Below are 27,887 nucleotides of genomic sequence, written 5' to 3' on the forward strand. Positions count from 1 at the left end.
TAACACCACAATGATAATCTTGAATAGATACACTCAGGCATACAACAAGTGAACATGAGCACTGAGTTACATAATCCTTCAATTTAAATGTAGATAGAGTAAAACAATTAGCCATTTGTGAACAGATCCTGATAATGACTTCCCATACACAGGATGCATCGTCAGTAGTGGCACAAAGGGAGCCAGATAGTTAGGATCTGCATCCTCTGAGCTTGATGTCTCCTCATGTAGGATCAAGAACACCGACTAGATGGGGGTGAATAGGCGGTTTAAAATCTAAAACTAACAACACTAGAGAAATTTAATTAGTAACAAAGGAAAGCCTTATGTCATGTTATTACTATCTCTAGATGGGTTTGCAACCTAGGGTGATAAGATACAAATCAAGCTCTAGCAAAGTAAATTACTCAAAGTAAAAACAAGAATTAAAGTGAGCAAGAGAAGTAACCAAGCTTGACACAAGAATTTATCTCGTGGTGTCGATGACTTGCTGGTCACCTCTAATCCACGTTGAGGTGGATTCTAAGAATCAACCGCTCCTCTATCAAGAACCTCTTGATCTTGAGACGGCTTGAATCAAGAAACCGCTCCACACCTCGATTCCACTAGAGTTGCTCTTCACCACTCCGGTGAGGTGAGCACAAACCTCTCACAACCGAAATCGGGGCTCCTCAACAATCTCCTTGGAGGAGCTCCACGAAATCCTCTTCTCCAAGCCGTCTACGGAGCGGTAACTCCCAAGAGTAACAAGTCGATGACGCTTGCTTGAAGTTTTCCTAGTGCCACAAAGCTCAAACTCTAGATGCAATGCACTAGGATGCCCTCACACTCTCAAGTATGCTATCTCTAAGCAAGTGTGTGTGAGAGAGGGATGTCTTAGCTCTAAGATGTCAAGTATGCAGTCCAAATGGCCAAGAGAGCCCCCCAAAGGCCGGACAATGGGTATATATAGACACCCCTTCAAAAACTAGCCATTACACTCTTTTCTACGAAGTCGCGGACCGTCCGCATTTCAAAAACCGGACTGTCCGCCGTTATAAACCAGTGAGTCAGAGTGCATTTAATGCGTGTCAGAACTAGCCGTTAAGCCTTGGCGGACCGTCCGCTCCCCAGGGGCGGACCGTCCGCAGTTATGTGTTCCACACCACCAGAGACCAACAACGTCTCTGGAACAACTTTGAAGTTAGCCTGCGGACTGTCCGCGCCTCAAGAGCGGACTGTCCGCAGTTCACTTTGCAGCCCAAACCAGAGAAACAATCTCTCTAGTACAAAACTGATATTAGCCGGCAGACCGTCCGCGCCCCCTGGGCGAACTGTCCGCCGTTCAACTTTGAAGCCCACCAGAGAGACACCCTCTCTGGTACAAATCTGAGAAGTAGTGGCGGACCGTCCGCCCACCTGGGCCGGACTATCCGCCAGCCCACCAGAGCCTCTGCAAGCTCTCTGGAACGGGATTGGACTGTCCGCCCCTCGGGTGCGGACTGTCCGCCGTTACTCAGTCAGCTCTCAAATTTAGTCTTTTTCAAATCTTTTCAAAACGCCATTAGCCCTCATGCATGCAACTAGATATTTTGAGCAAAATGGCACTAAAGACCCGTCAAGCATGAGTACACTACCCCTCTTGATAGTACGGCTACCTATCCAACAAATCCGGTCACTTTTCATCCACTAAACGCCTTGTGACCGGTAAAATACAAAAGCCCTATTTTATACCTTTGCCTTAAGCCCGAGCTTTGCTCATCATCTCCAAAACTCCATACGTTCACAACCAAATCTCTTTCATCCGTGGATCGACCTATACTCGTTATCTCAAATGAAATCGTTAATCCACAAACTGTTGTCATTAATTACCAAAACTCGAATTAGGGGCCTAGATGCTTTCACCTCAGACTCCTCGATGACGATGTCTTGAGGTGGTGCCTCCTTGCCCCTCCTACGAGGGGTTGCAATACCGAGAGCCCCTTGTTGGCCGCGATGTTCTCCTATGAAAGAGAATTTATTCAACATATGTATAGCTAATCACAATCATTAAGTACCATAAATGGAAATAATATTGCAAATACGGCACCTGTAGATGATGTGGCCAACGAAGTTGTTCTACTCGTGCTCCTTCCACCAGGATAGCGCGATCCACAAGGTTCATCTTGATCGGCCTCATTATGAAAACGACCAAGTTGTTGCCTCTGCAAGTGCACAGGTCACACACAAGGGCGAACCTAGGACTTTAACTATGCTGCACAGCTTTAGCAAATATATATAAAACATAGAGTATTATATAGTCAAAATTAGCTAATTGCTATTATTTTTTATTCTTCTTGCTGCAAATCACTATTACTCCCACTCTTACATAGTGACAACACAAGGATTGATGACGCGATTGAGCTATATTATATATCTACTATGGTACCTAAATATGGCCACAATGAGGGCCATAAAAACATGCTAAATCGCGTCTGGACGACTGAAATCATACCCTAAACATATACACACTTGATCCAGTCTTGTTTGTGGACAACAGAGATATACGTAAGCAAATCTGCATCAGTCTTTAAATTTGTAAATACTCAATTCTCAAGATTGGTACATTTGATCCTCAAGCAGTAAAACAAATAGAAGAGAGGAAGCCAGAGGGAGACGACCTGCTGAGAGAGAAGGGGGGCGTCGGGGAGGGGCGAGCCGCACGACCGTCGGAGAGGCCCGGTGTTGGCGGCAGGACGCGGCCGGACTGGAGGTCGGTGTTGGAGGTGGGGCGGCGACGGCAGGAGGGGCGCGGTCGGCGCACGCCCAACAGGGCCGCGACACCCAGCGCCGGCGGGAGGGGCGCCCTCCGCACACACATAGCAGGGCCGTGGCACCCTGCGCAGGCGGGAGGGGTGGCCTCAACGCTAGCCAGGCAGGGCTGCGGGCGGGACCCGGCAGCAACGGGAGGCGCAGGTGGTGGTGGCCGGCAGCGCCAAGGAGCCTAGCGAATGAGGGAAACGGGGAGAATACAGCGCGGGCTAGGGTTTCTTGTTGGGACTATTTCAACTCAAACCCTACAAAAACCCTAACCAACTCAAACCCTAAAAAATCCACGAAATGGAGGAAAACCAATCAGTTAGAATGGAGGAGTTACCTTCAAGGATCGGTCTCCCTTCGTTTCCCATTCGAATCGGGTAGAGGATGGAGTGGATCTAAAGGGAGAGAGGGAGGGGCGGCGCCATGGAGGTCGGGTCGAGTGGGGAGTGGAGGAAAAAAGAATGGGAGGAGGAAGAGAAGGCTGGCTGGGTAGGCCTGTATTAGGCTGAGTCGCGCCACGGCTCATGGCGCGACTCACTCGCGCCAAAGCATGTGGCGCGACTCAGCCTTGCCACGTCAGGCCTGCTGGCACACGCGTGCCAGCGTGGCAGTTCTGTCGCGCCGAAGCATGTGGCGTGACCCTTCAGGGAGTCGCGCCACGGGGCTTGGCGTGACCAAAAAGGCTAGTTCTTGAAAAATTATATATGCACGGGCTATTATTAAAATAATAGATTAAAAAGGATTAAAATAAAAAAAATTCCTACCCGATGGCCTCCCTCCTCCACCTCTCTACCCTCTCCAGTCTCCACTTGCCGGCCGTTGTACCTTCTAATCAAGATGCTTGTATTTAGTTGAGACTTTTGTTTGATTCTATTTGTGTGGAACTTCTTAAACTACGTGTCTGTGAGACCGTCTCTTTGTGCACTATTATGTGTGTGGCTGTGAATTTGTTTGTGAGGTTATGAATTATTATCATGGTTTAAAATTACTTGTATTATTATTATTTGTCTATGTGTTTTCATGTACTCATGTTAAGTTTGTTGAATGATTAGGTATACACTACTAGAATCCTCCATTCTCCCTACCGCTATTTTTCTTTCCCTAGGAAATAGGTAAGTGCTGTAGGGAGGATTGTATTCCCTAGAACAAGTCACTAGAACCGTAGGGAAACAATACCATTCCCTAAGAAACTAGCGATTCCTCGGGAGAAACTGGTGGGATGGGCATGGTTCTTGCCATGTAGACGCCTCCGTGGCGTATAACCCCTACGACAGTTTACAATTTCGTAGGGAATCACTTTTTTATTAGCTGACCACCGTGTTCGGCAGGTTGGAGCTAGAGGCTGGAGCTGGAGTGGTGTGAGAGAAAACACTGTTCGGCAGGCTGGAGCTAGAGGCTGGAGGAATATGAGAAAAAAATCCTGTAGGGCTATTCGGCTGGTGACCAGCCGAACACGGTGGGACGTTGGCTGCCCCCAAACCCTACCAGCCGCCGCACCCAATTTATTCCCGCTCGATCGCGGCACCGCCGCCGCACCCAATTTCTTCCCGCCCGAGCACGCCGCCGCACCCAATTTCTTCCCGCTCGAGCGCGGCACTGCCGCCGCACCCAATTTCTTCCCGCCCGAGCACTCCGCCGCACGCAATTTCTTCCCGCTCGAGCGCGCTACCGCCATATCCCTTCCCTCGCGCGCAATGCTTTGACCACCCCATCCCTTCCCGCTAGGAGCACGCGGTCGACCAATCCCTCTTCCCGCTCGAGCGCGTGTACCCCAATCCCTTCCTGCTCGAGCTCCCCCAGCCAAATCCATCCACGAGCGCTCCTCCAGCCCAATCCCATCCTACCCAACGCTGCTTGCCTCTCTTCCCCTGCCTAATCCAATTTGTCGCTGCCTCCATCCCGAATCATCTCGTTGCTAGCTCTGTCCCCAAATCCTGTTGCCCGCTCCATGCATTATCTGCCGCTGAGAACCATGGAGAGTTAGGGTGGCGTGTCCTGGAAGGAGGAGGGCAAGGAGTTGTGTTCCAGGAGGAGGGAGGCAAGGAGTTGCATCGATCTGGGAGGAGGAACTGGGTCTGTGCTGAAGCTGTGCAAGGAAGGTTCACGGGAAAGGAGAGAAGGAAGGAGAAAGCAAGAAAGAGATCTGTGTGCGTCCGAAGGTGAGATGCAAATTTTATCTTTTCTTATTGCTACTCCCTCCGTTCCAAATTATAAGTCATTCCAACAATCTTAGAGAGTCAAAATTTTTCAATTTTGACCAAATTTATATAATAAGATAATAATATTTATAATACTAATTAAATATTATTAGATTCTTTGTTAGTTATATTTTCATAGTATATTTATTTGATGTCATAAATCTTTATGTTTCTTTCTATAATTTTAGTCAAATTTTGAGATAGTTTGACTCTTCAAGATTTTTAGAATGACTTATAATTTGGAACAGAGGGAGTATATCTTATTGTCTTATTGCACATTGGGTTTGGGTGTCGGATTTTTTTAAGAGATTGTGTGATTCCAAGAAAATTGTTTAGGTCATGATTTCAGTTGCACGTGCTGTAGTCAATTGATAAGCCACTTTGCTAGATTTGTTTAATATGGTCCCTGCATCAATATTCTTCTAGAAAAAAAATCTAGGGATCAGTCCAGTGGCATTGTTAATTAGAAATTAGATTTTTTGATTCCCAATTGTTATTAGAAAAATGGGCACCATGAGCGTGAATCAACTTTATCCCCTATGCTGGTTTGTTACATCACGTGTTGCCTTGCATTGCTTACCTGTTTAATTTTCTTCGGTATTTTATTTATTGTTTCAGTTAATTGTTGCAACATTAGTCATGTCGGTACAAGACCGCAGTTGGATGTACCATGGTTGGAAAGACAATGGTTGTCATTCTAAAGAATGGGTGCGCAACACAAATGATTTTCTAGATCATATTTTCAATGGTGTTCCAAATGCTGCAAATACCGGAGTAGTCTGTCCTTGTTCAGATTGTCGTAATAGAGTAAGACGGAGGAGAGGAGTAATGAGCATGCATTTGTGCAAAAGGGGTTTTATCCCAGGATATAATAGATGGACTGAGCATGGAGAGTCTCCTATAAGTGTGCCTATATTGGAACAAGCATATAACACCGCTGATGGCTTAGATGAAATGTTGGATGACTTTGGTGATGCCATGGACACAGATAGTTTAGAAGAGGAACCAACAGCAGACGCTAAGGCATTTTATGCCATGTTGGCTGCTTCAAAAGAGCCACTCCATAATTTCACTATTGTTGCACGGCTAACTGCAGTGGCACGTTTAATTGCAAACTGTCTACTCAGGTGCCTTCTACATTTTTCTTGGTGATGTTAAACTGCTATGTTCTTATGAGTATCATATATCCTTAATTGCAGAGTGTGGCTGTGCACACAGGAATGCCCATTTCTTTGGTTCCTCCTCCCCTGCCTCCTCCATCTGCGCCTCCAGGATTTGTTTCAAATCAAACTCAATCTCTTGAAAATGTATGTATGCTGATTGCCATATATTTTTATGTTCATATAGATCAGCAGAGTATTCTTGAACCACCTGTGCCTTGATTAAAATTTCGTAATTTGCTGTCATTCTTGAACCACTTTTTTATGCTTTGCAATCTGAAATCATAACCACCTACCTCTTTTATCAAATCTGTCATAGCATGATAGATAATTACAGAATCATATACAAGGTATAAAATCGCGGGCTAAGAAGTTTAGCGGAAGCCTTTCCAAAAAGCTAAGAGAGCTATAGCGGAGCTATCCATTTAGCGGTTTGCAAAAAAATATGCATAATGTGACCAATAACATCAGCAATGCAACCAATTTCAACAAATTTTTCATAGCCATACGTCCATAATACATATAAAATTAGAAGCATCATTGGTCTAACATTCTAAAATAGACTCAACACATCTCTTGACTGCCTAACTGTGCCCGTGATGCTTTGTCTATGGTCCACCCTAGTTATATTGATTCTTTATTTCTTTTGGCTACATCTTTAGCGGAAGTAGCGGACATTTATTATCACTAAATCCTAAAAAAACCCCTATAGCGGACAAATATTGTATAGCGTAGCGGGAGATCTCTTAAAAAGCTAATAGCGGACAATAGCGAGCTATTAGCGGGCTATTTTGTACCTTGATCATATAAAATATCTACTTGTTCAATTGCATAGGCTGCTGTGTAACACCCGTTTTTTTTTCAAATTAGGAACCTCAATAAATTCGATTAGGTTTATTGTAGGCTCGATAAGGTTTCATCTAATTTATCTTGAATTTAGAGCATATGTCGGGAATCAAATAAATTATTTAGCCATAAAATAAATATAAGGAAAATAGGCGTGTGCATTTCATGCTGGTTTGCATTTTAGTTTGCTTGTTGTTCAACTTAAATTCAAATCTTTGAGTTTGAATTTAAATTGAAAGAGTTTGAATCGTTTTGGAAATTGGAAAAACATTTCTCTTTCTCTCTCTCTTTCAGCCCAGCCCATTCTCCCTTTCTTTTTCTCTCTCCGCAGCCCAGACAACTTCTCGCCAGCCCGTTCCCCGCGGCCGTTTCCCTTGCGCCGGCCCAGCTCGCGGCCCAGTTCGCTCCGGCCTTTCCCTCTCTTCTCTCTCTGACGCGGGGGACCCGCCCGTCATCCCCGAGCTCGGGACGGGTCGGGACTCCTTCCCGAGTCCGAGCGCCGCTGCCCGCCCCCTCCGACTCGGCGTGGCCCGCACGCCAAGGCCCAGCCCCGTGCTATAAAAGCAACGCCCCGCGACCCCTGGAACCCAAAACCCAAAGCCGCAGCCGCCGCTTTCGTCAAACCCTAGCTTCCGCGCCGTCTCCATTGTTGGAGCTTGGAGCTCCAAGTTGCGTCGCCGTTCCGTCGCGCCCCCGCCGCCTTCGAGCTTTCCAGAAGTTTCGCGTCGAGGCGGTGATGCTCGCCGACCTTTTTTTCTCCCTTTATCTTGTTTTTTCGCGCGCGCATTAGCTCATCGGAGCAAGCGCCGCCGCCGTTCCGCCATGCGCCGCTGCGGGCACTGCTCCGGCCTTTTTCTCACTACCCAGATCCCCTAATCGAGTTCGCGACTTCGCGAACGTGCTCCCCGACCCAAATACGAGCCTAACCCAAGCCCGGATGGCCGTTTTGGCCTACTCCGGCCGTCCCGCCGCCGCGCGCCGCCGCCTCAGTTCGCCGCCGGCCGTTTAACGCCGCCGCCGCTCGCCCCAAACCACTCAGGCCGTCCGATCTCAATCCAAGGGTCCATAATAGATTCAATCTGAGTCAACCAAGTCTTTACCGGTCAACCCTGTCGTTTTTGCAAAGAAACCCCTATGTTATTCCGTATTAGAACCCGCCGTCCTTTACAGTGAAAGATATTTACGAATCAGTCCCTGTTTTCATGAGTTAGCCCCTGAGTATAAGGTTTATTTACGTTTTAGCCCTTAGATCTTGTCTTAGCCATAACTTTCTCGTTTTAGATCCGTTTTTGATGATCTTTACGCTCATGCGATCGTTGCAATGAGTAGAATAGTTTAGTAACCTCTTTTTGTACTGTTTTTGTTGTTTGGTGTACTGTTTCTTATTGTTTGTACTTGTTTGCTTGCATGTGCGTGTGCGATGCGATAGACGATCCGCAGTTCGAGGAGCAGCAGCACGATCAAGGCTTCGGAGGACCGGACCAGCAGCAGTTTGAGGAAGGCAAGTGGACCCTTGATCATGTTTTGACCCATGAAATCACCAAAACTATCACATTTACTTTTATGTTCATGCATGCGTCTATAATATGATGGGAACCGAGTTAAGGACATACCTAGTATTGCTTACCATATTCCTTGATCAACTTGGGTTTAATTTCATGTTGGGTAGCTATGCTAGTTGCTTTACCTTGGATATGGGTGGATAATATTACAAATGCTATACTTGTTACTTCATGTTCGTGATGGTTTAATATTGTTAATTAAGATCATATGTGTTAATTGGAACATGGAGAACCACCCAAGAAAACAGTACAACCACAATTACTATATGGCTCTGGTCTTGGCTGATTAATTAGAAACTCTAGCTTGTGACAATCTTACCGAAAGGGCAAGAGGGGATGCATCGACGGGGTATAACTCGGTCCTATTGGGGCAATTGGTATTGTTTGATGGTCCTTTGGTAAGGTACCACCTCATTAGGACAGTGTTATGACCGCTTTGACTTGAAACCTTAGCGGGTTGTCATAGGTTAGGGGATCTTTGTAAAGGCCTCGTAGCGTCCCTATGCAGTCACACCTAAGGAAGTGTGATATGGTGCTTGGCCCGCACTTGCATGGTTGGGTTTAAAGTTCTTCGGAGCTTTTACGCGGATTGTGGTGAAAGTGTACAACCTCTGCAGAGTGTAAAACTAACCGGTTAGCCGTGCTCACGGTCAAGAGCGGCTTGGACCCTCACATGATAATTGAACTTGAAGTTGATCTAAATCGATGCTTTTACTTATGGTTATGTTGTATATCTTCGTATATACTTATCATATGGGTTTAATGGTATATACTTATATCTAGTTAATGCTTGCTAATAAAATATGACCAATTAAAATTTGCTGAGTGCAGTTTAACCGTGTCAGCTATTCTTTGAATTAGCCTTGCATATATTATAGTTGTTTCCCTACCACTTGTTGAGTACCAACCATAAGTGTACTCACCCTTGCATACTTGCTGCTCAGACCGTAATAACAACTGCCCGGAGTTTCCAGAAGACTTCGAGGATTTCTAGGCGTATGTCTCCCAGTCATCTGCCTGTGCTGAAGAAGATTCCGCTGCTACTCTATAGACGTTTAATTATTCGTTTAAGACATTCGGTTTTGTAATAAAGTCTTTAATACTCTCTATACGTTTGCACTAGTTGTGATATTCACTTTATGTTTAATCATATGTGTGTAAACTGATCCTGGCGCACATATGAGATGCATTCGGTTTGCCTTCATAAACCGGGTGTGACAGAAGTGGTATCAGAGCAGTGTTGACTGTAGGACGTTAGCCTAGATAGAAATGGTCGAAAATTAAGGTCTATCTTGCTTAGTAGCCATGCTTTTTCATGCATATCTGCTTAATCCTTATTGATAGCTTTTATCTCAACCTTGATCGCATACTTGTCTTTTCTTTCAAGTATGTTCTAAAACCTTTCTATCATGCTCTTCAGATGGCCAGAACTAGGCAGACTGCACGCAAGCGCACCGGAGGTCGTGCCTTCGCCCGTCGCACTGTTCCTGCACCCGCTGAGCCAGTACCCGCCCCAGTACCTGCTCCAGTTCCAGTTCAGCCAGAGGAAGAGGTTGAGGAAGTGCCCGGGGTGGATTACTTCTTCGATGAAGACCAAGAAGGCAACATCCGGGAAGTTGATGCGGACGGGAACATACAGCCATCTCTACCATCGCCGACGCCAGCACACGATCTAGGCCCGCCACTAGCCTATTTCGAAGCTCAGGTTCCAGCGACCGTCGTCACTGAGGGAGGAGAAGAGGAGGAGCCCCTGGAGATGTCAGAAGATGAAGCCCCAGCACCGCCGCCAGCACCTCCTGCTCCAGCAGCTTCAGCGCCTGCACCAGCTGGAGGAGACCCAGAAGGCCCAGAGGACCCGGACGATGAGGATGATGATGAAGACCCGCCAGAAGAAAGGGGACTGTACTGCGTCTACACCTCAACCCACGAGGAGGGTCACTTTCCCCTGCTGCTTCGGGATACGCTGGAAGAGCTTCACAACCCCGTGGCTCCCCTGTACGAGACAAAGCACTATGAAGACCCTGCACTCGGCGACTACTTTGTCACTCGGGTCCACATAAGGGTGGATACTGGACCCCGAGGCATGATGACCGTCTCCGCACACGATTCCTCGACACCCATGGCGACCTACCGTGCCTCAGTAAGCCATGCTGCCATGAGGGCTCTCTGGTCTCTCAACCACACTAACCGCCGAGACTTGGAGCACACAGACTATCAGCACCTTCCTCGCCGTGCTCGTGGGACAGAGCATACGGAGTTGACACTTGGAGAGGATGAGGAGAACCGCGTCAATGTCACTGTGCGAGCTCTCGCCGGAGTCGACACGGACTTAAGGAACGTCGTCATCCAGCTGGACGACACCCAAGACCGACTGAGGGAAGCTCACCACAGGATTCGCCAGCTAGAGGCCCAGCTTGCAGGAGAGGCGCCTCCACCTGTTCCAGAGGGGGAGCCCCCGCATCCCGCCTTGTCACCCCCGCGCAAGAGGCTTCGTTTCGGCGATCGTGGCTACCAGAACCGTTTCTATTAGATGATAGGCTTAAGAGTTTAGGTTGAGTCTTGTAAAGAGTTGTTTTGTAATCGCTAGCTCGTGAACGTTTGTTTAAGTGTGTTAGTTAATCCGTGTGTTTCAATGCTTGGTTTTGTGAACAATTGTGAGTTGGCTTTTTGTAATGATTGTGGTGTAATTATGGAGTGATGACCATAATTGCACCAAGTTTTTAATAAAGTTAGCTAGTTAGTAAAGCTTGGGGTTATCTATTTTATTTTATATTGTCCCTATCTCATCCTTGCACCTATATTTTACCATGATTATTTCATGAGTCTTACTTGTCTAACCGGTCAGATGGTGAACACCAGGTCCGGATCAGGAGTTGATCAGCCAGCAGTGCAGCGTCAGAGAAGAGGCAACAACCAGCAACCCAACAACATGAGTGGAGGCAACAACCAGAACAACGGGCCACCGCCACCACCACCAGCAGGGATGGAGCAGTTCCTTGCTGCGCAGACACAGCTGTTGACTCAAATGGCCAATGCCATGGCCAATCTGCAAGCTCAAGCAAATCAAGCTCCAGTTCCACAGCCACCACCGAGAGATCGCCACCGTGACTTCATGAGTCACAGACCTCCTACTTTCTCCCACTCACCAGATCCTCTTCACGCCGATGACTGGCTCAAGACCATTGAGAAGATGCTAAATATAGTTCAGTGTACAGACAGGGAGAAGGTACTGTATGCTTCAGGCAGATTGGAAGGAACTGCAGCAGACTGGTGGGATGCTTATACCGCCGCCCATGTTGATCAAAACACCATCACCTGGGATGAGTTCAGGACTCAATTCAGGGAGCACCACATACCTGAGGGTTTGATGAAGCTGAAGAGGCAGGAATTTCTAGCTCTGAAGCAGGGTGGAATGTCTGTAAGTGAGTATCGGGACAAGTTCATCCAGCTGTCCCGCTATGCCTCCGCAGACGTGGCCACAGATGGGCAGAAGCAGGACTACTTCAGGCTAGGGCTGCTTGCACCTATCAGATATCAGTTGTTGGTGCACAGGTTTGATAGCTTCCAGAAACTGGTGGACAATGCCATCGCCGTGGAGAATGCTCGCAAGGAGATGGGCGAGCAGAAGCGGAAGTTCGAGTCACAAGGCCAGTCTAGCAATTCGCGCCCGCGCTTTGGACCCCCGCAAGGTAACCAGTACCGCACAGGAGGACAAAATGTCAATTTTGGGCAGAATCAGTATCAGTACCAGCGCCCAGCTCAGCAGTACCAGCAGAATCAGCAGTTAGCTCAACGCTCCACTCCCCAGCAGAATCGTCAGAACACTCCAGCCGGTACCCCTGTGAGAAACAACAACCCCGCACCTTCTGGAGGCAATGCTTGCTTCAAGTGTGGTCAGCTTGGGCACTTTGCTCACGCTTGTCCCAACAGGAATACCCAGGGTACGCCAGGCCAATCCAGTAATAGTGGGCAGAGGCAGACCCCCCAACAGCAGCAGCAGCAGCAGCCGAGGAACAACAACCAGACTCCCCAGGGTAACAGAGGACAGCAGAATTATGTTCAAGGGAGGGTGAACCATGTTGCTGCGGAGACCGCTCAGGAGGCCCAAGAAGTTGTATACGGTATGTTCTTAGTCAACTCCGCCCCTGCAACGGTTTTATTTGATTCGGGAGCATCGCATTCTTTCATTTCTGCTCAGTTCGTAGCAAAATATGGTATTCCCGTGCATTCTATGACAAAACACATGCTAGTTAGTTCGCCCGGGGGAAATATGAAGGCTATGTACCAGTGCCTTGGTGTCGGATTCCAGATCATGGGTAGAGAATTCCGTGCCAACTTCGTAGTACTGGATACTAGTGGAATCGATATCATTCTTGGGATGGGATGGTTGAGCAAGGTTGATGCAGTGATTCAGTGTGCCAAGAGATCAGTACTCCTCACTAGCCCAGACGGTGAGAGGTTTGAGTTTGCTGCAACCCCTCCAACATCAGCAGATTGTACGGTGAATCAGATGAAGGCTGCTCTGATAGAGGACATCAGAATAGCATGCGAGTACTCAGATGTGTTCCCCGATGACTTGCCAGGTATGCCACCTGAACGTGACATCGAGTTCATTATAGACCTTTTACCTGGCACTGCACCTATTGCTAAGAGACCATATAGAATGTCTGCTGGTGAACTAGAAGAACTTAAGAAACAATTAAAGGAATTGTTAGATAAGAAATTTATTCGAGCTAGTTCATCACCTTGGGGAGCCCCAGTGATCTTTGTGGACAAGAAGGATGGTACACAGAGGATGTGTGTGGACTACAGGTCATTAAATGAAGTTACCATCAAGAACAAGTATCCGTTGCCCCGTATAGAAGATTTGTTTGATCAGCTGAGAGGAGCCAAGGTATTCTCCAAGATCGATCTGAGGTCAGGGTATCACCAGTTGAGGATACGACCGTCAGACATTCCCAAGACCGCTTTCACTACCAGATATGGGTTATATGAATATACGGTCATGTCATTCGGGTTGACCAATGCACCAGCTTACTTTATGTACTTGATGAATAATGTGTTTATGGAGTATCTCGACAAGTTTGTAGTGGTGTTCATCGATGATATTTTGGTGTACTCCAAGAATGAGGAGGAACATGAGGAGCACTTGAGGCTTGTTTTGCAGAAGCTCAGGGAGCATCAGTTGTACGCCAAGCTCAGCAAATGTGAATTCTGGTTGAAAGAGGTTTCGTTTCTTGGTCATGTTATCACAGATGGAGGAATTGCAGTTGATCCCAGCAAGGTCAGAGATGTGTTGAAGTGGGAACCACCTCAGACAGTGTCAGAAATCCGGAGTTTCTTAGGACTCGCAGGCTACTACAGAAGATTTATAGAAGGCTTCTCCAAGATAGTGAAACCTCTTACCTCACTATTGGAGAAAGGAAAAGAGTTTGTATGGTCAGATGAGTGCCAAGCCAGTTTTGAAGAATTAAAGAAGCGGCTGACTACAGCTCCAGTGTTGGCTATGCCTGACATTCACAAGAGTTTCGATATATATTGTGATGCATCTCGTCAGGGACTTGGTTGTGTGCTAATGCAAGAGGGACATGTGATTGCTTATGCGTCTCGTCAGTTAAGGAAGCATGAGCAGAACTACCCCACTCATGATTTGGAGTTAGCAGCCGTGGTGCATGCCTTGAAGATATGGAGACACTATTTGTTGGGACACAGATGTCAGATATATACTGATCACAAGAGTCTGAAGTACATATTCACCCAGAATGATCTCAACCTGAGACAGAGAAGATGGTTAGAGCTCATAAAAGATTATGACCTGGAGATACACTACCATCCAGGAAAAGCTAATGTGGTTGCAGATGCTTTGAGCCGCAAGAGCTATGTAAATGCAATGAGAGTTAGGCAGATGCCCCAGGAATTGTGTTGGGAGTTTGAGAAACTCAACCTTGGTTTTGTTGGTCACACCGAGGGAATCACCATAGAAGTCGAGCCGACTCTTGAGCAAGAGATACGGAAGGGTCAGCTTGAGGATGATAAGATCAAGGAGATCAAGGAGCTGATAGAAAGAGGCAAGGCACCTGATTTTACTGAGGATGAACAAGGAACCGTGTGGTTCAGGAAGAGAATATGTGTGCCAGAGGTGGATCATCTGCGAGAGAAGATTCTAAAGGAAGCCCATGATTCTGCCTATTCAATTCACCCAGGTAGCACCAAGATGTACCAGGATTTGAAAGAAAGGTATTGGTGGTATGGCATGAAGCGTGATGTTGCAGCTCACGTGGCCATATGTGATGTGTGTCAGAGAGTCAAGGCAGAACATCAGAGGCCAGCCGGTTTGTTGCAACCATTGAAAATACCAGAATGGAAATGGGAAGAAATTGGTATGGATTTTATTGTGGGGTTACCACGTACAAAAGATGGCTATGATTCCATATGGGTTATTGTGGATAGGTTGACAAAGGTAGCTCACTTCATTCCAGTGAAGACTACCTACTCGGGAGCCAAACTGGCAGAGCTATACATATCCAGGATTGTCTGCCTACATGGGGTACCCAAGAAGATTGTGTCAGATAGAGGTACTCAGTTCACATCTCGGTTTTGGCAAAAATTGCATGAGTCTATGGACACAAAGTTGAATTTCAGTTCAGCATATCACCCACAAACGGATGGACAGACAGAAAGAACCAATCAGGTGTTAGAGGATATGCTTAGAGCTTGTGCTCTAAAGCACGGAGGCAGTTGGGATAAGAGCTTGCCGTATGCAGAGTTTTCATACAACAATAGTTACCAGGCCAGCTTGAAGATGGCACCGTTTGAGGCACTATATGGAAGGAAGTGCAGAACTCCATTATATTGGAGTGAGACGGGAGAAAGCCAGTTGTTCGGCCCAGAGATCATCAAAGAGGCCGAACGACAAGTACAGATTGTTCGAGAAAATCTGAAAGTGGCACAGTCAAGACAGAAGAGCTATGCAGACAAGGGACGTAGAGAGTTGATCTTTGAAGAAGGAGATTTTGTGTATCTCAAAGTGTCACCTATCAGAGGTTTGCGCAGATTCAAAGTTAAGGGGAAATTGTCACCTCGTTACATCGGACCATTCAAGGTCTTGGCCCGGAGGGGTGAAGTAGCTTATGAGCTAGAACTACCGGCCCGATTGTCCGATGTGCACAATGTGTTCCATATATCTCAGTTGAGAAAGTGTTTGAGGGTGCCAGAGGAGAAGTTGCCACTGGAGGAACTGAATGTGCAGGATGATCTGACTTATACTGAGTATCCGGTCAAAATTCTAGACACATTAGAGAGGATTACTCGGAGTAAGAGGATACGGATGTGTAAAGTTCAGTGGAGTCATCATGCAGAGGATGAGGCTACTTGGGAAAGAGAAGATGAGTTACAGGCAGAATTCCCCCAGCTCTTTGCTAGCCCAGTCGAATCTCGAGGACGAGATTCCTTTTAAGGGGGGGTAGGTTTGTAACACCCGTTTTTTTTTCAAATTAGGAACCTCAATAAATTCGATTAGGTTTATTGTAGGCTCGATAAGGTTTCATCTAATTTATCTTGAATTTAGAGCATATGTCGGGAATCAAATAAATTATTTAGCCATAAAATAAATATAAGGAAAATAGGCGTGTGCATTTCATGCTGGTTTGCATTTTAGTTTGCTTGTTGTTCAACTTAAATTCAAATCTTTGAGTTTGAATTTAAATTGAAAGAGTTTGAATCGTTTTGGAAATTGGAAAAACATTTCTCTTTCTCTCTCTCTTTCAGCCCAGCCCATTCTCCCTTTCTTTTTCTCTCTCCGCAGCCCAGACAACTTCTCGCCAGCCCGTTCCCCGCGGCCGTTTCCCTTGCGCCGGCCCAGCTCGCGGCCCAGTTCGCTCCGGCCTTTCCCTCTCTTCTCTCTCTGACGCGGGGGACCCGCCCGTCATCCCCGAGCTCGGGACGGGTCGGGACTCCTTCCCGAGTCCGAGCGCCGCTGCCCGCCCCCTCCGACTCGGCGTGGCCCGCACGCCAAGGCCCAGCCCCGTGCTATAAAAGCAACGCCCCGCGACCCCTGGAACCCAAAACCCAAAGCCGCAGCCGCCGCTTTCGTCAAACCCTAGCTTCCGCGCCGTCTCCATTGTTGGAGCTTGGAGCTCCAAGTTGCGTCGCCGTTCCGTCGCGCCCCCGCCGCCTTCGAGCTTTCCAGAAGTTTCGCGTCGAGGCGGTGATGCTCGCCGACCTTTTTTTCTCCCTTTATCTTGTTTTTTCGCGCGCGCATTAGCTCATCGGAGCAAGCGCCGCCGCCGTTCCGCCATGCGCCGCTGCGGGCACTGCTCCGGCCTTTTTCTCACTACCCAGATCCCCTAATCGAGTTCGCGACTTCGCGAACGTGCTCCCCGACCCAAATACGAGCCTAACCCAAGCCCGGATGGCCGTTTTGGCCTACTCCGGCCGTCCCGCCGCCGCGCGCCGCCGCCTCAGTTCGCCGCCGGCCGTTTAACGCCGCCGCCGCTCGCCCCAAACCACTCAGGCCGTCCGATCTCAATCCAAGGGTCCATAATAGATTCAATCTGAGTCAACCAAGTCTTTACCGGTCAACCCTGTCGTTTTTGCAAAGAAACCCCTATGTTATTCCGTATTAGAACCCGCCGTCCTTTACAGTGAAAGATATTTACGAATCAGTCCCTGTTTTCATGAGTTAGCCCCTGAGTATAAGGTTTATTTACGTTTTAGCCCTTAGATCTTGTCTTAGCCATAACTTTCTCGTTTTAGATCCGTTTTTGATGATCTTTACGCTCATGCGATCGTTGCAATGAGTAGAATAGTTTAGTAACCTCTTTTTGTACTGTTTTTGTTGTTTGGTGTACTGTTTCTTATTGTTTGTACTTGTTTGCTTGCATGTGCGTGTGCGATGCGATAGACGATCCGCAGTTCGAGGAGCAGCAGCACGATCAAGGCTTCGGAGGACCGGACCAGCAGCAGTTTGAGGAAGGCAAGTGGACCCTTGATCATGTTTTGACCCATGAAATCACCAAAACTATCACATTTACTTTTATGTTCATGCATGCGTCTATAATATGATGGGAACCGAGTTAAGGACATACCTAGTATTGCTTACCATATTCCTTGATCAACTTGGGTTTAATTTCATGTTGGGTAGCTATGCTAGTTGCTTTACCTTGGATATGGGTGGATAATATTACAAATGCTATACTTGTTACTTCATGTTCGTGATGGTTTAATATTGTTAATTAAGATCATATGTGTTAATTGGAACATGGAGAACCACCCAAGAAAACAGTACAACCACAATTACTATATGGCTCTGGTCTTGGCTGATTAATTAGAAACTCTAGCTTGTGACAATCTTACCGAAAGGGCAAGAGGGGATGCATCGACGGGGTATAACTCGGTCCTATTGGGGCAATTGGTATTGTTTGATGGTCCTTTGGTAAGGTACCACCTCATTAGGACAGTGTTATGACCGCTTTGACTTGAAACCTTAGCGGGTTGTCATAGGTTAGGGGATCTTTGTAAAGGCCTCGTAGCGTCCCTATGCAGTCACACCTAAGGAAGTGTGATATGGTGCTTGGCCCGCACTTGCATGGTTGGGTTTAAAGTTCTTCGGAGCTTTTACGCGGATTGTGGTGAAAGTGTACAACCTCTGCAGAGTGTAAAACTAACCGGTTAGCCGTGCTCACGGTCAAGAGCGGCTTGGACCCTCACATGATAATTGAACTTGAAGTTGATCTAAATCGATGCTTTTACTTATGGTTATGTTGTATATCTTCGTATATACTTATCATATGGGTTTAATGGTATATACTTATATCTAGTTAATGCTTGCTAATAAAATATGACCAATTAAAATTTGCTGAGTGCAGTTTAACCGTGTCAGCTATTCTTTGAATTAGCCTTGCATATATTATAGTTGTTTCCCTACCACTTGTTGAGTACCAACCATAAGTGTACTCACCCTTGCATACTTGCTGCTCAGACCGTAATAACAACTGCCCGGAGTTTCCAGAAGACTTCGAGGATTTCTAGGCGTATGTCTCCCAGTCATCTGCCTGTGCTGAAGAAGATTCCGCTGCTACTCTATAGACGTTTAATTATTCGTTTAAGACATTCGGTTTTGTAATAAAGTCTTTAATACTCTCTATACGTTTGCACTAGTTGTGATATTCACTTTATGTTTAATCATATGTGTGTAAACTGATCCTGGCGCACATATGAGATGCATTCGGTTTGCCTTCATAAACCGGGTGTGACATGCTGCTACGCATGGCTCTGCCATTCGAGAGGAAACTCCAGAAGAAACATTAAGTAGGATTGCCAATGGAGTATTTCGAAGCCATGTGAGCACAACTACAAGTGGTGGCGGCAACTACTCTCCTCCGCAAGAAGATTTTCCATTGTTTTGATGGCACTGTTGTCAAGATATGGCTTCTAGGGGTCATATTTCTTGCTGCACATTTTGCTTAACAAATTATTTCTTACCATTTAACCATGTTAGAAGCTTTTGGAACAGCATGTGGGGGTGTGGTTCTGTTGGAACATAGAGTTGGCTGTAACTCTAAATGGATTTTGAGTTGGCTGTAGCTCTAAATGAATATTTCTAGTTATTTCTGGATTAATGGATGACTATTGGAGAGAATCGATGCTTGCTTTACAATTCATATTTTGAATTTGAATCAAATTCAAATTCAACAAAAAAGATAATTTAATTGAGTGCCTGAATATATTTGCATCTAGCAGTGAAACCTCCCCTAGGAATCAAATTCCTAGGGAAATCACCTTTCCATGTAGGTTGCTGGCTGCCATGTCAGTACTTTTCCCTACGAATCAAATTCCTAGGGAAAGAGGAATCCCCTATGGTTTTCCAGCAGGATCCTAGGGCACGGTTGTCTTTCCCGTCGAACTCGTCCCTAGGAATCGTTCCCTATGAAGTACCACTAGGGAAACTATTTCCCTACTGTTTTCTTGTCTTTCCCTAGGAATTCAAGCTCTAGGGAAACTAGAGGATTCTAGTAGCGATAGTATGGGTCGATGTTTCTGTTTTGACTTTTCGTAGACCGGATGTTTTCGACATATATCCGTTCGAATTGGTTCATTAACGATATCTCGTGAGTCCGTATTCGTTTTCGTATTCGACCATTCCGTTTTCATATCGTTTTCGCATTAAAATGTAAAAATAAAAACGGTAAGGGGTTATCCCGACCGTTTTCATCCACCACGACAGGGCAACAGCTGGATACTCCGGCTGTGGATCACCGATTGCACTTGCATAGTTGCACGTATGGGATCGCAGAGGATTCGGCAGCCACATGCGTGGTGCGAGCTGCGCGCCGCCACTCCCGCCACGTACCGGTGGCGAGCGCACACGTGTGCCCATGCATGCTTCGACGCACAGCAACGGCTGCCGCGCGCCTCTTCTTGGGCCGCTCGACCGGCTTCCGATCCAACCACTACTATTACAGAGCAGGTTAATAATATAGCCGGCTGTTGATCTATCTCTCAGTCTAGTCGTATAGTGATTAACTCTTCACTATTAATATATAGGTATCGCTGCCGGAAATAGGCGACTAGTAGTCTACACTCGTCGCTGTGCCGTACGTCCGATTGGAGGTGGCCTAGCACACACACAATGACTCGAGATTTATACTGGTTCAGGCTTGAATGCCCTACATCCACTCTCTGGCCAGATCTTATGCACCTCAAGTATCACTCGCCTGCCCAGCCAAGTAAAACACTTGTGAACATGGACACATTGCCAACTTACTTCTCCTTCAAGCTGATAATATAAAGACCCTGATGTGACTAAATATGGAACCATACTTTTGGCTAGCCTCACCAGCAATAGGTGTGTACAGTACAGGAAGTAATTCCTCGACATTGCCAATGAGGAGCTTGTAGAAAAGCCTCTAATTTCTCTCATTGAAACATTAGACCTGGTAGCTTAGGTCATATGGAACACAACTCAAATATTCTTCTAGGAAATACATGTCATATGGTATTAATGGGTTAGAGCAAGTGAGGCGGTCAGAGCTCCCCCTTTCCCCTTTCCCCTTGCTACAGTAGGGAGCAAAGGCGGAAGGCGATTTTCTTGCCCCCGGCTTAGATTCGCCTGCTTCCCCTTCCTCTCCGGCGACCTCGTCACCGCCGGAGAGGGAGGGGAAGCCAAATCGATCGGTGGTGTAGATAGTTTAGGTCTAGACTAGGTTCTAGATTCTATCGTTTCCGGGTGGCATCAGTTCGATGAGCGCCGGTGCTTTTGTCCCTCTACGGCGGCGTCGGGGTTGGTGATGATGGCGGAGCCGGCGTGTGGGTCGGCAAGTCCGGAGCTACCTTTTCCGGCGGTGCTCCAGGGAAGCTTCGGTTGCCGGTGAAGCAAGCGGCGGCATCTCCGTCCGTGGTGGCGACAGCGGCGAGATCTGCTTCATGGTGGCGCCTTTTGCCTCTGCTGCTCTGGGTGGTCCAGGCGGCGAGCTGTGTTTACCTGTGCTGCTTCTTCGACGGCGGATGGGAAGACAGTGGGTCCAGGCTCATCTTCGGCATGGCGGGTGGCTCCATCGTCTTCCTCCCCTACTTCGTCGGCGATGGTACTAGGTTTGCTTTTCTTCGTCCTTGCGAACGGGTGGAGATCCTTTGCATCCCTGGGGATGTGCCCTCTGTCTACTTCGCTGCTTTGGTCAGCGTCGCGGGACTTCGCGTCTGGTCGGCGGCGGCGGCGGACTGCGCTTCCTCTTCCTTTCTCTGCATGTTGGCGGTCGATATTCTTTCAGCGTCTACGATGCGTCCTAGTCTGTTCAGGCGTTGGCTCATGCGGCGTTTCCATGCTGTGGAATCGCTCGTGGAGGAGGAAGGTGGATTCATCTTGGACGGGGTGCTTGTCGCCGGCGGCCAGAAGCTTAGGAGCCAGGAGCTCCGATGGGGGTGCTGTGCTGCAATTATCAGTTCGTCCAGGGTGTTTTATGTAAAATTCCAGGGATGTACTGTGCTTCCTTTTTAATATAACCCCTTTCGCAAAAAAAAAAGGGTTAGAGCAAAATTCCACGTAGTTCATATTCGATATGTTTTATGATTCGATCTAGAAGCAATAGTTTCGTCAACATATTTTGACATGTCGTCACCTAATAAGCAACAATCTATTTCTTGTATATATGCATAACATAATCAACTTTTCAGAACACAATCTGAACGCAAGACAAACTTGTTGAATAAGTACCATTCATCCATTTAATCTTGAATTTCAATGCTGTCTAACAAGGAGTCATGTTCATGTACGAGAAATAACTTTAAAACTCTAATATGCAAATCAATGCATAGCATGAGCTAAAGGACAAGAAAAAGCAAGGGCGGTCTATATTCACCTGGCCTGAGCATCACTGTAGACAGGTTCATAATTAATGGATGTCTTGCCCTGCAGTATGCCAGTACGATAGCTATGATGTCAGAACTATCAAGAAAAATCTTTTGCAAATTGTTTTGAGCACTCTCTATCTCATATGTTATTGGAATGTTATGAAAGAAAAGCACATTGCCTCAGTTTTATCAATAGTATTTCGGAGGTTAGTTATGTACCTCAAGGTACTTAAATGTAGTTTCATCAGCAGGCACAACACCATTCTTTCCACCAGCTTCAATAACCATGTTGCACAATGTCATTCGCTCTTCCATCTAGCAAGTGTGTGAAAAGAATTAGTTCAATGTTACATAGTGTATTAGTGTGGTTATTAATTAAGCTAATCTTGAGCTGGTAACGCACATTTAGACTTTCCACAGTTGATCCAACAAACTCCATGGACTTGTAGGTTGCACCAGATACAGATATCTCACCAATAATCTGTAAGTAGCAATAAACAAGAATAAGAAGTCCCAGCTACAAGTAGATCCGAAGAGGCGAACAAAATTAACATAGCTTGTAGGCTTACTTGCAAAATCAGATCCTTTGCGAGTAAATAAGGTGGCATTTCTCCATCTAGTACAAACCTTATAGTTGGTGGCACCTGAAAAAATAAGATTAACAGATCAAAACACTGTGTGTTTTTTTCCTGGAAGTGGCTGAAGCATATCAACAATATATGAAAAAGCGATAAGAGGTACAAAAATGACGCATAACTGCTACATAAATAGGGCTAACTGGATACTACACTCGATTTTTCAATTACTGTTGTGTTTTGAGGAAATGCAAGTCAGTGCAAACGATAATAACATTTTACTGATTCAAGGAATTTATCTTTAATTTTGATTTATGTGAAACAAAGTTTTTTGGCTGATAAAGTCTCATTTTCCTGAAGATAAATTTATGCAAATCTCCTGATGCATCAATGAACTATAGAATAGAACGACAGTTCAGCAAGCAACTGGACCTATACGGCTATACCACACGAATAAATGTCTTTATTTTTATTTTATTTTATTTGTTCTGTAAGACTGGTTCTCAAATTTATCTGGAGGTAATGAAAACATTGGGCATACCTTGAGAAGAGCCTTTCCAGTGCCCAACACAAAACCTGCATCGGTGTTTCCAATTCCCGTTGCAAATTGACCAAAGGCTCCAGCATTGCACGTATGAGAATCAGTACCAAGGAGAACCTAGACAGCAATTGGAGTTATTCCTTCCTGTATGGTAAAATCATAGATTAGCTGAACTTGGTACAGCGAAAGGTACCTCGCCTGGTCGGCAGTGGCCTTCTTGAGCAAGTGCAACGTGGCAGACACCTTTGTAGTCTGGATTAGCCTGCAAACAACTCGAAAATGTAACTTCTGCAGGAAGAAAAAGTTCAACAGGAACCTTAATTTGATGCGAGGCAGGCAAGCTAAGCTATCAATTGAATGAAAAGACAAGCAAATGGGCAGCCATACCTTGAAATTGCTGAGGTCCTTGAGGTCATAGAAGTACTTGATGTTCTGCTCCATACAGAAGTCCCTGAGGATATCAACATTGCGGTTGGCCCGCTCGTCGCTGGTGAAGATGTAGTGGTCTGGGATGATGACGACCTAATCGCGGTCCCAGACCTTGGTGTCCTCCCCGAACTCCTTCTTGAAGATGCCGATGGTGCCGGGGCCGCAGACGTCGTGCGTCATGAGCACGTCGACGTCCACCCACACGTTCTCCCCGGGCTCCAGTCCCGCGCGCTCCGACGCCCGCGCCAAGATCTTCTCCGTCATCGTCATCGCGGTCTTCACCTGAGGCGAGATTCAGGAGAAGCGGCGCGCAGGTACATCAAGCGCGAGATCGGGACCAGCAACATTCAGAAGAGGCGCGTTAATAGTCGGGGGGATTCAGCGGGCGTACCGAGCCGGTGGACGCCGGGGCACGGGGCGTGCGCGGGCGAGGCGACGGCGCGCACGCAGCATGGCTTGCTCCTGTGGCCCGAGCCCGCGCGGTGCTGCGTCGGCGCCGGCGCCGCCGCGGCGAGCTCCTTTTGCGACAGGGGAGGGAGCCGGTCAGTGACGGGATGCGAGCTGGGAGGTAGGGAGGGGGCGGAAGAGGGAGGAGGGGACAGACCTTGTGGGCGAAGGCGGCGGAGGCCTTGGCGGCGGCGGAGACGGAGGCGGCCATGGCGTGGCGGCGCGCGGGCGGGGCGAAGCGTCGAACAGCCTGCGGGCGCCGAGGGCATGTCGTCAGACGAGTACTTTGCGCGCGCCTTGGCGCGCCATCATTAGATTAAGATAGGATGTCATTAACAGATATAAAATTAGTATCATGACAGTTGCAAATATTAGTAGGTATATGGTACATCACAATTATTTCACATGTATAATACATAACTATATATTAGGACAAAAGTGCTTCTGCCTATCATATTTTCTGGCATAGGCGTAACTGAATGTAAAGTTCCTAGGATGGCTGTGTTGTTCCTGACCTGTAACCATTGCGATTTAATTTGAATTAGTGATAAATTTATGTCCGTTGCAAGGTATGGAGGTAGGTGCAGATGATCTCGATGTACCTCTTTAATTTCGAATCCAGCTAGAATATTGGTAGAAGCACCCAGGAATGGAGCTAGTACCTCAAATGAAGGTGAGAAGGATGAATTTGTGTCGGGAAATTGAATTTCAGTTTGTGCATCAATAGTTAGGTTCTACAGTTCCACAAAGATTTTCTCGGCAGAGTTTTGGGCGGCTGCATCGATCTGGACGGTGAATGCTGATGACGCACTTGAAGCGATTCCATTTGTGGTGGAAGGTTGCTTTGCTATGTCGATATGGTGACCTGATTGTTCCTGAAAGGATAAGAGGTATAGGTAAGGAAAGAGTTATTGGGAGTGTGGCTACAGAAGAAATGATGACATTTGGTAACATTTTTTAAAAAATGAAATGAAAGAACCATGTTTTTCTTTTGTAAAATTTCATTGGCAGCACTTGAATTTAGAAACACCTTGGAAATTGCAGATACTTCTATTTTTCTTTTCTGTTTAAAAAAAATAGGGAGAGTGTGTTAGAGTATATTAGGCAACTCTGGATATGGTTAGTTTAGGGTTGATTGTAATCCCAAGATAACCTTCCTTATTTCTAGGAGAGGCTGCTTTCCCTCCAAGCCATGTACTTCTATATAATCAGCCTAGGGCTCAAGCAATACATCGACCACATTATACGCATCCTACTTTCCTACAGAGTGTCATAAACTGGAGTGGGTTGCAGATAAGATAATTTTTTCTTTATGTATAGTTTGATGGCATTCTAAGGTTTCAAGGTTATTTGGGCACAATATAATGCATGTTATTAGGAGGTGAAGTAGAAAAGAATTTTGTGCCCTAAAGCTGAATGAACCTCTTATGCTTGGTACACATACTAAGAGTATGATTGTTCATATCATTGAGGGCGAGAGGAGAGTAGCAAGCATTCGTTATGCAATAGTAAACATGATTTTTTTTTTGCTTAATGGTATTGGTTTTTGAGAAATGTGGATGCAAAATAAATGAGGTTGTAGTAGAAAGAACTAAGAAGGCTGCAAATGTGGCCTGTGTTGAATGTCTTCAAGTTGCAACTATATAGTCATAGCAACCGAGTATCTGCGGAACAAATGTTTTTATTTACCTCAAATTGAACCATGTGCGAATTTCGTCCTATGAGTATCCTGTTGTTCCATTGTAATGATGAAGCTTTGGATTTAGCAAACACAAGGTACCAAGCTGTATCCCCTGAAGTAATTTCAGTTAGATGCTTTGCTATTCATTACAAATTTTATGACCTTATAAAATAATAAAATATGTATTTAAGCAATCAAATCTTTGCAAGTTCACATAGTACTATAAACATGCTACAATCAATGAAGAGAGAATATTTACAAAGATTCACAATCGGAACCAACATTTACATGTTTTTTGGACTGGTAGTAAGTTCATTCTTGTGCAAATATTATTACCATACAATTTTGTTAGAGTAGGAGCAGGTAGAGGCCACTATAGACAACAATCAAAAAGAGAGTTTACCCGATTGGCTACTTGGTGAAGATCACACATCTTGTAGTATCATTGAAAGAGCATTGTTGAAACAGGCTTCACAAACATTACATATGGAAAGGTGTTATCTCTATTGGTGCAATTTGAACAGCTTCACAAATAAAAAAGATAAGAAGCAAATTGCTAAAATTCCGGTCATAAATGTTCCAAAAACATTGTGATGAAAAATCATTTAATATTTTCTAAACCCCTGTAATTGTCACTTAGGAAAGATCAATTATATTCTATAATGGAACAAAAATGCAATTGGTAGATTTTACTTTCTTTTTCTCAAATTAAGTAAACGAAGGGAGCATATATTTGTAATAGAATAATGGTTCTGCAGAAATATAATTTATTTTTCTTGTAATAGAATCTAAATACACATGTACATTTATGTACAATGGTACCAAAGCTAACATCTATGGTTTTTCCCTGGAAATTTAAATGCAGAACTACATATAGTTACAAAGATGCTACACCTAAACATTTTATTGGTAAATGCATGTACTGCACTGGAGATAATCTGATTCATTAAGTAGTAGCTTGATATCCTATTATCCCAACCTGAACTTGGATAATCTGATTCTCTACCTTGGAAATAGTCCAATATTTTGTTGGTGCGCACGCGGGTGCAATAAATGCAGGTGCAGTAGGAACCTGCTGCATACATGGGAGGCAATCAAAGTAAATGGCAGACATTTAACTACTAATTAGATAGAATAAGTATAACTAAATCATGAAGAACACATATCTACAAAAGTATTCTTCCAATTGGACATGTAGTTCCAAACTTCCAATTCTAATACTTTTGTTGCTAAGTCATATATTTTACTGAAATGGCAACAACACAGAAAAGGTCTATTGAAAAAGAAAATCGCTGAAGATCAAAATAACTAAGGGTAGACCTACAAGAATAGAGATCCCAGGCAAACCAATGCACTGTTCCTATGCTAAAATAGAAAGGGGTCGTGTAGAAAAGAATTTAGCACATTACCGTACAACTTAGTGCAATCGCTGGTGCTAGCTCACGGAAGCTGAATTAGCATTCAACAAAAAAAGATGTGTTTGACAATATCCTATCATGTAGTTTTACTCTTCAAGCCACTAACATTCATGAAAGCGAGTGTGCTTGAATCTGAAAATTGTAAAATGGCATGGCGACCTTTATGCACTCGAAGCCAATCTATAAATGAGATCATGGGGAAAACTCTTTGAAAACTATAAGGAACTTGCCAAGCACCCGTCCACTATCCACACTTCCTTAAATCTGCAAGGTAGATCAAGAAGTGGTAGGAAACTTAAAGGGATCAAATTGACAACTTTATCCTACAGTTCAAAATATCAAATTAAGATTCCAACAGTCCAATTAAAAATTTGTTACTACCTACAACTTTTTCAGCAAACAATTAATGACAGAGTAAGGTAACTATATTATGAATTGAACAGGTGGTTATGATTACAACATAAATACAACCGTAACTTACCTAAAAGATGATCTAAAAAAACTGTTGCAATCTTTTTTTTGCCCCCAAATATTTAAACTTGACATCCGAATGCGAGCATAAAGAAGGCCTAAAAAGCTCATGAATCTCTTACAGCAGTAATATAGATGTCTAGACAAATAAAACTAACCAAAATCCTTATGGTGAGCATCTCACTGCAAAAGGCTTTCAGAATGACTTTTCAATAAAATTCAGTTGAGCACTGGTGCTGTCTATTGGAGGCAATTATAAATTTAAAGATTATAAAGGAGTACATACATATTGTTTGGTTTCTCCACTGCTGTTTGCAATGGGTGCATGCTTAGCTTTGCGTAGACCTGCAAATATAATCCATTGCTGAACCTTAGTTACAACTCTCTGAAGCTAAATTCCTGTAACGCCATAGGTAATCAGGTAACATACCTAA

General features: G+C 45.5%; 1 pseudogene; it reads right to left on the reverse strand.

The window, feature by feature from the left end:
• On the reverse strand, positions 1-27,767 carry LOC120679287 (annotated as a pseudogene).
• Positions 27,768-27,887: the final 120 nt, after the last annotated feature.

Source organism: Panicum virgatum, chromosome 6N, assembly GCF_016808335.1.
Source record: "Panicum virgatum strain AP13 chromosome 6N, P.virgatum_v5, whole genome shotgun sequence".
Lineage (NCBI taxonomy): Eukaryota > Viridiplantae > Streptophyta > Magnoliopsida > Poales > Poaceae > Panicum > Panicum virgatum.